The following is an 8214-nucleotide window of genomic DNA, read 5'->3' as shown; positions in this document are numbered from 1 at the left end:
TCTTAGATTAGATATGAAGATATCATATTTCTTAGATTAGATATGATATCATATTTCTTAGATTAGATATGAAGATATCATATTTCATATCTCACTAACCCCATTAAATCTGAGAAACATTGTAGTAGTGTGTAGATGGTCTGGACTCATAGAGTGCCTACAGTCGGCAATAGGATAATAACCAGGTGATCTGTGTATTTTTTTTTGCATATGTTGAATAAGAGGTTATATCACAGGTACATGGCCGGTACATGAATAGGAAACATTTTGGGAGATATGGGCCAGGCTTGCGCAAATGGGAATGGCTTGAATGGGACATCTTGGTCGGCATGAACAAGCTTAGCCGAAGAGCCTGATCGGTGCTGTATGACTCTGACATATAACCTACTTAAAGAATAAAACACAGAATGTGGGAGGATCTCAGCAGGATCAGGCAGCAGCTGTGCAAGGAATGGACAGGCAATGTTTCTGGTCAGGCCGCTTCTTCAGCCTGATCGTCGGAGGTCCTGACCCAAAATGTCATCTGTCCATTTTCCTCTACAGGTGCTGCCTGGCCCGCAGAGTTCCTCCAGCCCTTTTGTTTTGTGCAAGGTTCTAGCATTTGCAGTAGAATTTTTAGTTCCTTATGTCTCTATTTATAGTGTTATCCATCAGAACTGCAGCATGGCTCTGCAGGAGGTGTAGAAACAAGAAACTGCAGATGCTGGCTTACAAAAGAAGATACGAAGTGCCGGACTAACTTAACATGTCAGGCAGCATCTCTGGAGAAGATAGATAGGTAATGTTCCGAGTTAGGATCCTTCTTCACACTGATTGTGGTGGGGAGGACATGGGGTAGAAAAAGCTGGATGAGAGGAGGGATAGAACAAAACCTTGTGAGTGATAGGTGGATACAAGTGAGAGGGGGGGGGGGGGGTTGTTGAGAGGCAGATGGCTGGACAAAGGCCAGAGATGGTAAAAACAAAAGGTGTGCAATAAGGATAGAAGAGTTGTGAACTGTGAAGCCTCACAGCTCCAGCAAACCAGGTTCAATTCTCACCTCTGGTGCTGTCAGCATGAGTTTGCCCATTTTCCCTGTGACCACATGGGTTTCCGAAAAGCATGCTCTTTACTAGTATGATTGGCTGTTGTAAATTACTCCCAGTGTTTGGAGTTGTTAATGGGTTTGTGTGAGAGAATGTGAGAAGCAATGGGAAATAAACTGGAGAAAGTTGCTCCGTTGTCAAGATGTATAATCTAAATGCTAAAATTGGAGGCAAATGTAGATCAGGCTATTTGTTTACCTTGCAACACTGAATGAAACATTTTGTTTACCTTGCAACACTGAATGAAACATTTTGTTTACCTTGCAACACTGAATGAAACATTTTATTTGTCAAAAATGCTACCTTTGTCTTATTTGCTTTGTTTATAATTTATCATTAGTTCTTAATCATAATCAATGTTAATTTCTAATTCAGGATAAAGACAATTTTATATTGTACTTTTAACGATATATATTTTATCCTTTGTACATAGTATAACAAATACACAATATACAATAGACAATAGATGCAGGAGTAGGCCATTCGACCCTTCGAGCTAGCACCAACATTCAGCGTGATTATGGCTGTTCATCCACAATCAGTTCCCCATTCCTGCCTTCTCCCCATATCCCTTGACTCCTCTATCTTTGAGTTCCATCTAACTCTCTCTTGAAAGCATCCAGAGAATTGGCCTCCACTGCCTTCTGAGGCAGAGAATTAAACTTGAATCTTCAATTATATGGAAAAAGATCATATGATTACTTTAAGGCTGCTTTAAAAGTCACTTGTCAAGTAACTTGGGAATGACCAAAACACAATATTATTCAAAGATTGTTTTCACGATCACTATAAAAAGTACTAGCTACGTGAATGCAGGTCTGACCATCAAGATACAAGGCTTTATTGTGTAAATACCTATCAGAGATTTGTTCACCGACCCACAAAATTAAAAGATAGGGAAACTTGTTGTTCAGAAGATATTTATTATATTATTGATGCACTGGCATGTGCTTCTCGCAATATTCTTTTTGTATGTTAATATAATTATTCGTTTTGGCTGGAACATCAACAAATGTACAAGCACCACACAGATAGCAGTGGAGGTCAGGATTGAACCCAGATAATTGGAGCTGTTCTTCTTCTTATCGAGTCCACACACAAGATTAGAAGTTGTTCAGCCAAAGCTGAACACACTTCTTGGCATCTGCATACAATGGTGTCTGTCTTGCACTTCTAGTGCGTGGTGGTGGAAAGATTGGTGGAAACAGGGCCGCGACGTGAATGCTCTTTCCTTGACCCCACTGGAGCTGTGAGGCAGCAGGTTTATCAGTTGTGACAATGCTCTCCCCAACATGACAACATGATGTTAGTGCCTAATGTCTAATGATATGTTTATTACTTTGTGGTTGGAAGGGCAGAGTTGTCATGCCCTAAATGACATCTAACATTTTTTAAAAAAGAGCCTTAAAGTAACCAGATGATTTATTTATCCTATAACTTAAGTTTCAAGAATGTTTCATTGTCAAAGTACCCTGTAAATAACACTGAACATGCTAATTCTGTGACTTGGTGTCCCATTCATGCAATGCGAAGGGAGTGAGTATTGCTTCATATGAAATGCAAGTCTGCATTTGTGCAGTGACCTCTTGCTCTTAGTGTGAGGTATGAAAAATATGTTGGGAGCAGGCCTAATAGTGTTTTATTTTATATTAACACTTTAGTGATTTGTTCTTAAAAAAATGTTGATTGACAACCAGGCTAAAATGTAGTGTAATTTCCCAATAGCAAATAACCCTTCCAAAATGGGCTTTTCTTCGAATAGATAATTTAATCAGTACTTTTACAGTTATTCCTGGAAAGAGGTTCACCAATTGGACTTAAAAGCAAGTTGCACATCTGTTTGTAAGAAGGACAATATACAAGAATGAATATGCATTGAAGTTATTGACTTTTCTTGCATTCCTGTTGGTTGAACTCCAGGGTCAGTTTCCAACAATAAAATTTCACATCACAATTCAATGTTCATACCCCAATGCAAATGTTCATAAGAAAGAGAACGAGGTTGCCTATTAAAGAATCTAAATGGCAAATTAAAGAACATATGTGCATCTTAGTTATACAGTTAGAACCAACTTGTGGCATGCACATGTCTGCAACTACCTGGTGCTTTTCACAATCCTTCACCACACCTGTCTGGATCAATCCTGACTCATGGGGGAAACTTGATCCAACTTTGATGGGGAATGGAAGGGCTTCAAGCAGTCAGGGCTGCATGGATATTCACCTCAATTGCCTATTTTGCCCACTTTTGCAAAAGCTACATATTAAATACTTATTGTAAAACATAATTTTATCAGGTCTAATATCATGATTGGATGAAATTAAATGATCACCAATTCTTTTTTTCAAATAAATATGAGAATTTTTGCAACTTGTGTCTTCAGTTCCCAGTGCAATTGTCCTGCATTAACCCCACATTACAATATTCTGTGGTACAATGATACAGCTGGTAAAACTGCTTCTTTACTATTTCATTGACCTGGACACAATCCTGACTTCCGCTACTGTGTGTGTGGTGTTTGCACAGTCTACCTGTGATCTTTTGAGTTTCCTCCGGATGCTCCAGATTCCTCCCACATCCCCAAAAATTGTGCATATGGGTAGAGTTAATTGATTCCTAGTGTGGAAATGAGTGGAATAATGGGCGAGGGAGCAGCAGTTGGTGCAAATGTGAGGGGGAAATAAAACGGGTTTGGGTAGGATTAATGCAAAACGGTGGTTGATAGTTGGTCTGGACTTGGTGAGCTGAAGGACCTATTTTTACACTAACCTTTCTATCCTAGGCCTCCTCCATTGTCAGAGAACAGCATCTGATATTTTGCTTGGGCAGCTTACTGCCCAGTGGTATGAATATTGATTTATCTAACTTCAAGTAACCTCTGCACTCCCTCTCACTCCATCCGACCCCCACCCATCGCACCAGGTTCCCGTTCTCACCTAGCAAGCAGCTAACAATGGCCTGTTTACTTTATCATCGTTACATATTTCATTCATTTGTCCTATCACTCTCTGCATCACTGTCTATATCTCTCATTTATTTTTCCCCTGACTAGTCTGAAGAAGCGTCTCGACCCGAAATGTCACCCATTCCTTCTCTTCAGAGATGCTGCCTGTCCCGCTGCGTTACTCCAGCATTTTGTGTCTTTCTTCGGTTTAAACCAGTATCTTCCATCACCTATTTCTGTATTGTATCCCTGTGACACTTTGCTCATCTTTCCACTGCCTGAGGGTGAGACAGACTTGTGCCAACCTTGAATTCCTATTTAACCTCCGAATGGACTTCTGAGTGCGGTACCGAATTCAACCACCATAAGAGTTCCTATCTCGAAGCTGCCCTGCAGCTGAAACCCTCAACCACTCATTCTCTCTTACTTTCGGACCTGCCATTTTTCCAATTGACTACTCCCGTTTTCCATAAATTCCATCCAAATCTCTGCTGTCCCTTTTATCCCCCATTGAAGGTCAATTATTCACCGTTTCATTCCTTGCTGGTTTACATTGGTCAGTCATGATGTTAAAATTCAAGATTCAGCTCATGACCCCAGTCCTCGCCACCCGCTCGTCTCCCAACTTGAATCACCTTCTTCCTTGAACTCTGGATCCTTGGACATTCCCGAGATTTAATTGATCTTCCATTGGCAACTGCTTCTTCAGTGTCTGAGCTCTCAACTTCGGAATGAATCGCTGCACAACGCTCTCTCCTCCTCTAAAGTATGCCTTCCCTCTCAGCTCTCTCACTAACTTCCCTTTCTTACTCCGACTCAAGCTAATAACAGTCTGGAAATCTTCCGGGGAAAGGTTCTTGAGAGGTTTTTGGCGCTGCTTGAATGCAAACTGTTCTTATACGCACATCCAAATGTTGCTTTATTTCAAGTTTGGGTGGTCATTGTGCAGTTCCGCGATTGTGTGCTTTTAGTGTGGCGGGATGTGAAATCCTACAGGTCAGTGTGTCTCAGTACAAGGAAATATCGGACAGGGTAGTCGCTTCTGCTTTCATCCCACCCTGGGGCTGATGAAAAGCCCGCTGCTGACTGGAGTTGGGTCTAGCTTGGACCGTGAGAGCGGTGGGGAGGAGGGCTGGCTCCGTGTTCATTGCGTGAGCGGCGTGGCCGGGTCTCCGGGCGAGTTCTGTGCGCTGTGTGCCCAGTCTGAACCGTACAGAGGAGAGGAGAGCTGGTGTGTTCTGATCTGCCTGACGTCAGCCGCCTGACCTCTCCTCCTCCTCCTCCCCCTCTCTCTCCAGATGCCTCAGAGAGACTGTGAGAAAGAGGACTAAGTGAGGGAGACGGAGACGAGATCCTGGAGAGTGAGAGAGTGAAGCGCCGCCTGCCTGCTCCGCGTTAACTCATTGCCTGCGATCCGCAGCGGTGGGAAGGAGCGGACGCAGTGGGACTCCCGGTCACGCTCGCACTTCTGAGCGTTCCCCCTCCCACCCCACCCCACCCCCTTTCATTCACCCCACCCCTCTACCCCCCCATCTCCCGCAGACACAGCTGTGCTCCCACACGTTTCGCCGAGGAAGCCTGCGACCCGCTTAGATGTTGGATTACTCGGGGGCCGGAGACTGTAGCCCTGGATTAAGGCAGCCACATAGCTATGCCGAAGAGCGGCTTGGTGCTTCCAACACGACTGGCATGCTGAGGTAACCAGCCTCGTCCTTTTTCTCCCTCCACCTCTCGGTTCTCAGTCACAATTAGGAGCTTTTATTTTTGGTCTTTGCATTGCCTGGTCCGCGTCTTGTATGATATGTGGGGTTGAATTACCCTGAAGGTGTGCGAGTGTATTGTGTGTGTTAGTGTGGTGGGGAGAATTATTTCGCTGTAAGGTAAAGCGAAAAAAAAGTACAGGAACAAACTGCCCGTAAAATTATTCTTGGCTGGCTGTTTTCCTTGTGAGATTTCCCTCTCTCTCTCGCTCTCTCACACACAGCATAAAGCAAGAGGTTAAGAATGTGCAAAAAAAAAGGCTAGAGAGGATCTGGAGAAGAATTTAAACTCTAGGTTTATTACATTGCCCGTAAAAATAATCCCGAGGAGCGTCCAGTTTTCATTGCAAGGGACGACCGGAACATTCCGTTCGATGCCTTGTATATAGGATGCATGTACATTTCCCTGTCACACAGTCTCCGTGTCCTCCCCTGCTACATTATTGTGTCTTGCTCCTGGCTCTCCCTTTCCCCGCATTCGGTGCTGTTGCCTGCAGGTTTAGCAAGAAGAAATGGAGCTAGTGGTGGCCGGGCTGGGTTTGATCCGGCGAGCCGCCAGTTGTAGCCGGAGTACGGGCGCCAAGGCTTTCTGGCTGCGGGGAGGTTGGGGCACGAACACACCCACTCACTATGATGGGGGGGGGGGGGTTGGGGGGTTTCTCCCGCCCCCCCCCCCCCCCCTCCCCCCTCCTCTTCCCTCTCTCTTGCTCCACTTTCCCTCACTGTTTCCCCCCTCCCCGCCCCTCTCTCTTCACCCTCCCCCTCCCCTATTCATGCTTCCCTCCCTCTCCCTCTTTCCCCTCCCTCCCCCTTTTTCACTTTCCCTCCTCTCACTTTCCCTCCCCACTCACTTCCCCCCTCCCCTCTCACTTTCTTTCTCTCCCCTCCCAGTTCCCTCCCTACCCCGTCACGCTCACCCGCACAATCAAGATCGTGCAATCACTTACACTCAAAGCCACACACTCATAATTCCACACGGCCATAACCCACACAGCCACACACACTCACAAATCGTACTTACAATATCATGCATAGCTCACACCCAGAGTAACACGCACTCGTAACCCAGTCACAGTAACACATTCATACAATCACAGTCATACCCCACACTCACACTCTCAGCCCACACTCAATAACACTCGTATAATCCCTCACAGCCATTTTCCACATAAAACACAGCCGTATATGTTTTTGCTTCCAAGCCTCTCCCTCTCCTCACACATCACACCCACAAAGACACACGCGTTCAGCCACACTGCACAACACTCACACATTCACCCACTCTTTCACGCACACACACAAACATTCCTTCTCTCTCACATGCACACAGTAAAAACAACGCTCAAACGCTCACTTTCCCGCTCCGCTGATCACTCTGCCTCACCGACGCCGGCTCGGTGTTATTAATCGTGGGCAGCCTGTGTACAAACAAAACAGAAAACGTGCGAGGACTTTAATGCCTCTCCCCACTTTACACAAAAGCCCACGCAGCCCTCTCTGGATTTCTCCGTCACCGACAAAAGTGGTCAGGAATTCACCTTGGGAAACACACGATCGCAGAGCCCGGTTCCCCACCAGGTGTCGACCCTCTCCCTGGTGCTGGCCGGACGGCCGCGGGGTCTCCGCGTCCGCTGGGAGCCGGTGTCCAGTCACCGCACTGGCTCCAAGCGCTCGCAACTCACTCCTCCAGCAACTAACGCTGCCAACTTTTCTTAAACGTGACCCCGGGCCACTGCAAACGTTAAATGCAAACCTTTAAATGCCATTGTTATATTTAACTCGCATAATTATATTTGCAATTGGGTTCGTTTTGAATAACTCCCAATGTTACAAAAATGTCTATTTTTTTAAGAAATAAGTGCAGCTGCCACAAATCGTTTTGACAGCTTGAAAGGAGATTTACTTTCAATGGCCTTTTGCACTATCACTCTGTTTTTTGGAAGGTGGGAGGGCAGTGTATGTGGGAAACACGGCAACATAGAGGAATGAAAGTTTCATTGAACATTAGAACAACATCATCTTTCGACTTTGATCTGATTTCTTAATCTTGTGTCCACAGTAGTATTAAGTGTGACAATTGGGAGCTGTTTTTTGTGTTGGGAGCTTTGTAAGAGTTAGTATTTATTTACAGGAGATTGAGAAGATGATAGGTTGTGATATTACACTATCAATCATCTATAATGCAATTTATGACATATTAACTATGTTAAATTCATTACTTTTTTAATCTACTGTATCGCTCTACATGTTAATTATTAATCGTTTAGCCTGAGAATGCAGTGATGATTTTAACAGGTGCTGTGTTCATCTGTGTGAGAAGGTACAAAATAGACTTGGGTTGAATGTTCAGTGATTGTGATCGTGTAAGGGCCTCATCATTTCTTTTCAACTTCCTTCATCATCGTACCTTTTGTTTAATCTTGT

At 44.6% G+C, this 8214-nt stretch overlaps 1 protein-coding gene and 1 long non-coding RNA gene across 28 annotated transcripts in view; one reads left to right on the top strand and one right to left on the bottom strand.

Annotated features, from left to right (window-relative positions):
- The first annotated feature begins 5323 nt into the window (after window positions 1-5323).
- The window catches only part of ptprd (protein tyrosine phosphatase receptor type D), a 578649-nt gene continuing 575758 nt past the window's right edge, over window positions 5324-8214 (top strand). For 15 of the 27 annotated variants that reach the window (XM_033017981.1, XM_033017999.1, XM_033017977.1 and 12 more), the window contains exon 1: window positions 5325-5727. The gene's annotated coding sequence lies outside the window, so the exon portion shown is untranslated. Of the gene's footprint in view, window positions 5728-8214 lie in introns of all 27 variants that reach the window. The other 12 variants (XM_033017990.1, XM_033017989.1, XM_033017988.1 and 9 more) reach the window with 3 other exon arrangements.
- Window positions 6064-7654, bottom strand: LOC116971123. The gene is made up of 2 exons (XR_004411408.1): window positions 7329-7654; window positions 6064-6281 (listed from the first exon to the last, which is right to left on the bottom strand). It is a non-coding gene; the product is annotated as an uncharacterized LOC116971123 (long non-coding RNA).

Source organism: Amblyraja radiata, chromosome 3 (assembly GCF_010909765.2).
Source record: "Amblyraja radiata isolate CabotCenter1 chromosome 3, sAmbRad1.1.pri, whole genome shotgun sequence".
NCBI classification, from domain to species: Eukaryota; Metazoa; Chordata; class Chondrichthyes; order Rajiformes; family Rajidae; genus Amblyraja; species Amblyraja radiata.
Note: the sequence above shows the minus strand (reverse complement) of the source record. Positions and strands in the feature narration are given on the sequence as shown.